Consider the following 8,076-nt stretch of genomic DNA (forward strand, 5'->3'; position numbering starts at 1 on the left):
AAGATATGATCCATATATACAATGGGATATTACTCAGCCATCGAAAAGGATGAATACCCAACTTTTTCATCAACATTGATGGGACTGGAGGAGATTATGCTGAGTGAAATCAGTCAAGCAGAGATAGTCAATTATCATATGGTTTCACTTACTTGTGGAACATAAGGAATAGCATGGAGGACATTAGGAGAAGGAAAGGAAAAGTGACTTGGGGGAAATCAGAGGGGGAAATGAAGCATGAAAGACTGGACTCTGAGAAACAAACAGGGTTTTATGGTGGTGGGGGGATGGGTGAGCCTGGTAGTAGGTATTAAGGAGGGCACATATTGCATGGAGCACTGGATGTTATATGTAAACAATGAATCTTGGAACATTACATCAAAAACTAATGATGTACTGTACAGAGACTAACATAATATAATTAAAAAAGAAATAGCTGACAAAGCAAAACAAAACAAAAGAAAGAAAGGATAAGAGCCATGTGATCCTCTCAATAGATGAAGAAAAAGCATCTGACACAGCCCACATTCATTCGTGATTAAAAACCCTCAACAAAGTAAGGTTAGAAGGAACACACTTCAAGACAATAAAGAGCTCAATGAAAAATTCACACTGAATAATTTTCTTAATGGAAAAAAAAAACTGAAAATTTTCATCTGTGATCAAGAACAATAGAGGAGTGTCCACTCTCACCACTGTTATTTAACATAGTACTGGAAGTCCTAGCCATAGCAATAAGACAACAACAAAAAATAAAAGGCATCCAAATTGGCAAGGAAGAAAGCAAACTTCCACTATTTGCAGATGACATGGTTCTCTACAGAATCATGAGAACCTGAAAGACTCTACCAAAAAAATTGCTTGAACTGATACATAAAATCAGGAAAGTCTCAGGATACAAAATCAGCATAAGTGTGTTGCATTTCTATACACCAATTATGAATCAGCAGAGGGGAAATCAAGGAAGCTATCCAATTCACAATTACACCAAAAACCATGAGATACCTAGGAATAAACATAAATAGCTAGGTAAGAGACTTGTACTCTGAAAACCATAAAACACTGATGAAAGAAATTGAAGATGACATGAAGTAAAGGAAAAACATCACATGAAAATGGACTAGAAGAAAAATATAGTAAAAATGTCTATATTATCCAAAGCAATCTACACATTTATTGCAACCCCCATCAAAATACCACCAGCATTCTTCAAAGAGCTAGAACAAATCATAAAATTTGTATGAAACCACCAGAGACCCTGAAAGCAACCTTGGAAAAGAAAAACAAAACTGGAGGCATCATGATTCCAGGTGTCAACATATATTACAAAGCTGTGGTGAACAGTATGGTACTGGCACGAATATAGAAAATAAGTCAATGGAACAGAATGGAAAACCCAGAAATGGGCACACAATTATAGGGTAAATTCATCTTTGACAAATCAGGAAAGACCATCCAATGGAAAAAAGAATCTTTTCAAAAAATGGTGTTGGGAAAAGTAGATAGCAACATGCAAAAGAATGAAACTGGACCACTTTCTTATACCACGTACAAAAATGAATTCAAAATGGATAAAATACCTAAATGTAGGACAGGAAACCATTAAAATCCTAGAGAATACAGGTAGTAATCTCTTTGACATTGGCTGATTCAACTTTTTACTAGATGTGTCTCCTGAGGCGAGGGTAATACAAGCAAAAAATAAAGTATTGAAAGACCCCTGCCCTGGAGAGTCCCCTACCTTAAGAGATAAATAGGATGGCTTTAGATGTCCTGACAGCAGCCCAGGGTGGCACATGTGCAATTATTAAGACAGAATGTTGTGTGTACATCCCAGACTATCACAGGACTAATAAAAGATATGAATACCCAGATTAAGGCCCTACAAGATCCTTCTCTCTCTCTCAGTGAATGGTTAAGTTCCTGGCTTGGAGGAGGGCTATGGCCAAATCTCCTTTTCGGGCTTCTCATTCTTATCGCCTTATTAACTTTAATATGTTGCTTTGTTCCATGTTTCTCTACTTGGTGCCGAGACTCCCATTGCTACAATGACTTCACCACGACAGACGATCCTTGTTGCGCGCGAGGACGCCTCTTCACTGTCAGCGCTGGATTCAGCTGCCTCCACCTTTCGTAACTCCCCTATACGTTCCTACCCTGATCAATATCGACCCCAGTAGGTAGGGACAGCTCTACGCCCCTATTCAGCACGAAGAAGTTACAGAAGATGAGACCTTCCACCTTCAACCACCTTAAAGATTTAAAGGGTCAAAATTGTTCAGGGGGAATGATAAGGGAGCAGGAGGCTGGCTGAGGACAAAGCAAAAGCTGGCGCCGTGCACCCCCTCTTCACCCGCTCCCCTCCATATATGTAGCATTCCTCAGGCACCCCTGATCGCCATGAAACGATAAATAGTTAACTTGCAGAGATCACAGTCCTGCAAGGCAGGAGTCTCTCTTGGTTTGCAAATGTCCTTGAGATTTATGGCAGGAATGTAACATTTCACCAGGAGACTCCCAATTGTCTTTATGTTAGTGCCTCATTAGAGGGAAAGTGGCCTTGGCTTGATAGTAACCAGGCCTTCAATATCCTGGTTGTGCTTTTTTCGCATGCGTGGGCTAACCGGCCAGTTCTGCTTCTGTAAGATTGCTTTGTCTGCTTTTCGCGCGCGGGTCCCCTGACTCAATCCACTGACGCCAAGTATGCCTGTTCAAAGGATCAATCAATCAGCGCCGTCCCCACCCAAAACTTGTTTGTACCTGTCTATAAAAACCCCGCTTTCCCCTCCGTCGGTGTGCTCGGTTAGCTGGAGCTGCCGACCACCCGCCGGTACCTGCGTCCCAATAAACCTCTTGCTGTTTGCATCCAGTGGCAGTGTTGGATTCTTGGGTAAGGGGATCCGCGGGTCTTTCATTTGGAGGTCCCACCGAGATCATCGGACTCCTGCCCCAGGGATCCAACGGACTCCCACCGGGAGGTAAGCTAACTGGCCAGCCCTAGACTGTCCCTTCGTTTCCTCGTCTTCTGCTTCTGTTCTGTCTCGTGTTTTCTTTCGGCCGTTGTCTAGAATTGTACCTCTACGCGTAGGAGGGCTTGTATTTGTAGGCAGCTTGAGAAGGAGTTGACGAACTCGGACTTCTCCCCTGCCACCCTAGGGGGACGCCCCAGGGATCAAAGGGGCTTGAAGCCCCGCATTTGTCCGAGGGTTAAAACCGTTTGTCCGTTCCAGAGGAACCCCTCGGCCCTGGACGGAATTTGTCCACTGAGAGGAGGTCTCGAGACTCCTTTTGTAGGCCAGTGGAATTTGTACGGTGCACCGCAAGGTTTTTGTCTTTGCCGGCTTGTTAATTGTTTTATGTGTCTTTCACATTGCGCCTTGATTAAGATCACATTCTGCTTATGGGAGGGTGTCTAACCCGTTTGAATCTGAGGAGTGCCTGATTGTATGAATGTGTTCGTGCGGCTCCATGGCTTCGGCTACGGAGTCTGAGTGGGCTGCACCCTGATTCTCGCGGAACGTCATACGGCATAACGGTCATCTACTCCTTGGAGTAGCCTGGTCCGGGGTTTATACGGATAGACCTTAGCCAAGACGCTCCTAAGCTCCCGCGAGGGACGCGAGCAGGACAGCACCTGAAAGATCCCCCTCCCCTTGTCTGCGACATCGTACATTGGGAGGGAAAAATAAATACTAAGGTCAATAGCTCCACCTCGCGGCCATCTGAAACCTGAAACTCCTCCCCTGTCACCCTGGGGGACGGCCCAAGGATCATAGGGGCCCGGTTCTTTGGGGCCCCACAAGTATCCGAGGGATACGTCCGTCTGTGGGCCGCAGAGGAAACTCGTAGTTCCACGCGGCCGTCTGAAACCATCCTGTTGGTGTTACGCCGAAATCGCGCAGTGTCCTTTTTGTTATTTGTTCTGTGTGTCCTACTCATTGTCTTTGGTGTTATTTTTAACTCTGAGATGGGGCAAACATACACCACCCCTCTAAGCCTCACTCTAGGTCACTGGAAAGATGTTCAGAACCGAGCCAACAACTTATCGGTGGAAGTCAAAAGAAGAAAATGGCAGACTCTCTGCACCTCTGAATGGCCCACCTTCAAGGATGAATGGCCCGCAGAGGGGACCTTTAACATTAATGTTATTTTGCAGGTCAAAGAGCGGGTCTTCGATCAGGGACCCCAGACTAAGGGGCTTTTGCGGAATGTGTTTGCCCAAATGAGTCAGCTAGGAAACTTTCTCCTGACATATTCGATGATAATTACGTAAATAAGCCTTCTTCTAGTAAACCCAGGTTGCTGGGCCATCCCTAACAAAGGGGATTCTGGCTTTATTTCTCTCTGTTACTCCTAATAGATGTGGGGGCTTCTCCCTCACTCACTTCCCGTGTTAATGGCTATAACTGGAGCCAACTGGGGTTGGTCTAACTCGAGACAGAGACTATAAGGAATATTCCCAAGCAGCTGCCGAAACTCTTTGTTTCGGGGAAGTTTCCCTGTGTTCTCTGGCCTGACTTGGACTGCCTAACCCCTCCCCCCTGGCTGATGGGAAAGCATGGTGTCTGCTCCTCTGTTGGGGCTTATGAGCTCTAAAACCGGGAATCTTTTCTCTGCCTCCTGGCAGCACTTTGTTTCCTGTTTTCCCCTTCTGTTTCTGCACCAAGGTGCGTGCAGCCCGCATGACTAGCTTCTAGATCATGCACCACAGCTCCTTCTCTTTCCACTGTCAAGGAGCAAGAAGAGCAGCCCCTGGACCTAACACTCCCCACTCCAGATCTTCCCACGCATGTCTCAGGTAAACATTCAAAGTGGAGTGGGTCCAGGTGGAACGTAAATCACTATTGGAACTAAGTTAAGTTTGTTGGTTTAATTAAGATAAGATCTGTCTTTGAAGTTAACAGCAGTAAATGGGAAGCTTTTATTCTATCAAAGTTTACTGAAGGTCAGATAAGCTTGTGTTACTTGTTAAAATTTGTTAGCAAAGAAATGACTAAACTGATGGTTAATTGTCTGTCTCAAAGTTTTAATGGGTAATTGCTGAAGTAGCTTTCAAAGTCTTTGGTAACCTGAAAGTTTTAAAGTTTTGCTTGGATGACAAATGGAATTAAATTGTGGACATCTGTATCTTAACCAAACAGGATAAAATGCTAGGTCGTTAATTACTGGATGTAGGTTTATGCTTTTGACTTCTTACTGCAAAGAAACTAAGAGTATTTAAATCTGCTGGTAAACTTGTTTCCCACTTAACTGATTTATAAATTGCCACCTGAAGAATTCTGTTGTAACAGTTCACAATTGGTTAATAACTAAAGGTGTTTCTAAGAATACAAAGTTCTGCTTAGTGTAACTAAGACTGATGGAAATAAAGGGAAACTCTGTATGTAGGAAAGTAGGAGATATGTAAGAAAGATTTAAGAAATAGAAATACATTCTGTTGAAGGTAAGGGAAGGTAATTTTGTCCTAAATGAGATGGTTGTTTGAAAGGAAATGGCTTGGGACAAAATCTGAATGCAAAGGAAAGTTGTAGAAGGTTTGTGAAGGGAAATCTTCAGAAAAGGAATTTTAGCTGTGGTCAAGAATGAACTAAGATCGAAATGAATGGGTTTTAAAGGTACATTGGTACAAGACTGAAATTGTCTCTGTTCAAAAGGACAAAGTTTTCTTAGATCAATTGATCTGCTGTTAAGAAAATGTAAATGGTTTTCTCTTTGCCTTCCCAGAAAAACCAGTTTCTATGTTTTGTTTTATCAGGTGTTTAACATCCCTAATTATATTTAGGCATGTGCTTTAAAACTTTCTAAGATTTTAGCAAATGTTGACAAGATTTAAATTGTAAATCTCTTTAACTCAGGCTTTTCCTTGGTATGCAAAGTTGCTCATGAAGTACTACTGAACTAGTGATAAACCTTGGGTTACATTTGGGAAAATACTATAACTATTCTAGAGATTCTACGCACTTCCTAAAGTTTTAACGTTTTGAGAGATCACCGCTTAATACTGTAATTATGGAAAAGTTATGTATCACAGAAATAACCTGATTTCCTTGCAGCTAAATTGTAAACTCCTGTGTCTCTTTAGCTCTAACCATATCCATTCTGAGTTTTTGTCATTTATAATTGTTTTAATTCTCTTGTAAAATGAGTTTTATCTTCAAGGATATTCCTATAAAGGACTTTCAGTACAAATACAGATATTTGATATACTTGAAAATCCTAAAACTGAAATGGGTAAGAATTTCCAAAACTGACTAAAGCCGCATTCACCAGAATTAGTAACATGGGACTAAATGACCTAAAAGATTATAGTGTTCTGTCTCTTAATGTTTTGTCTTACTCTAAACATTGCTGGTTCTCTCTAATGTTTGCTCTTCCAGACTAGGGATACTTCCTCCTAGTTATCTGTAACTTATAGAGATGTGAAAGTGCTCAAAGCATTCAAGCTTTTCTCTCTATCTGAACCCTCTGAAACCAAAAGGTCTTAGTAAGTATTCTTTCTTCCATGGCAATCAGTCATTTGCATAAGTTCAATAAGAATCTGTTCTCCTTGTAACAGGAAAGAATTGGAAACACGGGTTATTTTACCAAGGCTTTGACTGGGATGTCATATTTAAAAAGACTCAGATATGACCAGACAGCTTTAAGGAACTAAGGTTGACTTTATGAAACCTGGAGCCATAAAGCCCCTTGGGACTGCTGGCCTGATACCTTGCTTACAGAGTTCCCAGCAGCCTCACCAGGTGAGTAAAGAATGTCACTCCTTGGTAGGTGCAGTCTCTGGAAGAGGAATTCGCCCAAAGGTATTGCAGGCATGCCTGATGGCAAGTACAGGGCTTGGCTTCTGGCCCGGAGAGGCTACTAAAAGTTCAACCTAGAGATTCCTTATAAGAAGTTCCAGCAAAGCAGATTCTAAAAGATCTATTGATCACACTCACTGTTCTTGCTGAGCTTATGTAAATAATAGGCCAAGTTTGTTAAAACTGGACTTGTTTCACAAGTGAATTTGTCCTGATTTGGCTATCTCTGTAAATGAGGGTTATTTTAGAGAGAAAAAAATTATGTTTTAATAACACACCTTTATGGATGTTAAATTCTAGATTTGATTGTCTTTAAATGTTTTATGGGGGTACCAGTAGAAGCCCCTCACACATGATTAAACAACTGGAAAATGGGATTGATTCCCCTACAATTGTATAACTTAACTAACACCTTATGTGTGGCTGGGATAATGAAATTGCCTAAAAGCCAGCATACCGCACTCCATAGGATTAACTATGGACTTGTGGAGATAATGGATGACCCCACTTTCTTTATGAGTGGATTGAATGATGCATGGGGAACTCCCCTTATCTCTTGACAAGTTTTCTCACTTGACAATGATCCTCTGTAATCAGGATATTGTTAAGGTTGGACCACTCAAAGGTCTTCTTATTGGTTTCATCCCTTAGTCATATTTATCCTAGAGGCCACCTCTGTTGAGGTGCAATTGCAAACAGATGCTTTAGCTAAGCATAAAACAGCCCTCATAAAAGGAGCCAATGGAGGTCTTGACCTCAGGTCTGTCTGTTCTGTCGGCAAGTAACGCAGTACTGTTCTGATCTGCTGCTATTAGAATGCATTGTGAAGCGACTGGAGTATGATTAAAAGTTGTTCCCCTCAATGCTTGGAGTAGTGATTGTTGAAGGAAAATCCAGCTAAATGATAAAGGCTGAGTGTTGAGGAGGGAGCCTATATCTATGACTATAGCCTTGCTATTGGGCATCGGGGGAATAACAGCAGGTGTTGGAACAGGGACTTCCGCCTTAATCCAACTGCTCATGCAGTTACAGGTTGCTATGAATGATGATTTAGAAGCCATAGAAAAATCTATTACAGCCTTGGAAAAATCTTTGACTTCCTTATCAGAGGTAGTACTACAGAATAGGAGAGGACTAGACCTCTTATTCTTAAAGGAAGGGGGATTATGTGCAGCCTTAAAAGAAGAATGCTGCTTTTATGCCGATCATACTGGGGTAGTCAGAGAAACAATGGACAAGCTAAGAGAAAGATTAGCCCAAAGTAAAAGGGAATTCGAAT

At 42.0% G+C, this 8,076-nt stretch overlaps 1 long non-coding RNA gene across 1 annotated transcript; it reads left to right on the forward strand.

Moving 5' to 3' along the window:
* Positions 1-1,610: 1,610 nt before the first annotated feature.
* On the forward strand, positions 1,611-7,716 carry LOC116583356. Its single transcript, XR_004282694.1, has 3 exons — positions 1,611-1,623; positions 5,526-5,527; positions 7,545-7,716. It is a non-coding gene; the product is annotated as an uncharacterized LOC116583356 (long non-coding RNA).
* The last annotated feature ends 360 nt before the right edge of the window (positions 7,717-8,076 follow it).

Source organism: Mustela erminea, chromosome X (assembly GCF_009829155.1).
Source record: "Mustela erminea isolate mMusErm1 chromosome X, mMusErm1.Pri, whole genome shotgun sequence".
Classification (NCBI taxonomy): domain Eukaryota; kingdom Metazoa; phylum Chordata; class Mammalia; order Carnivora; family Mustelidae; genus Mustela; species Mustela erminea.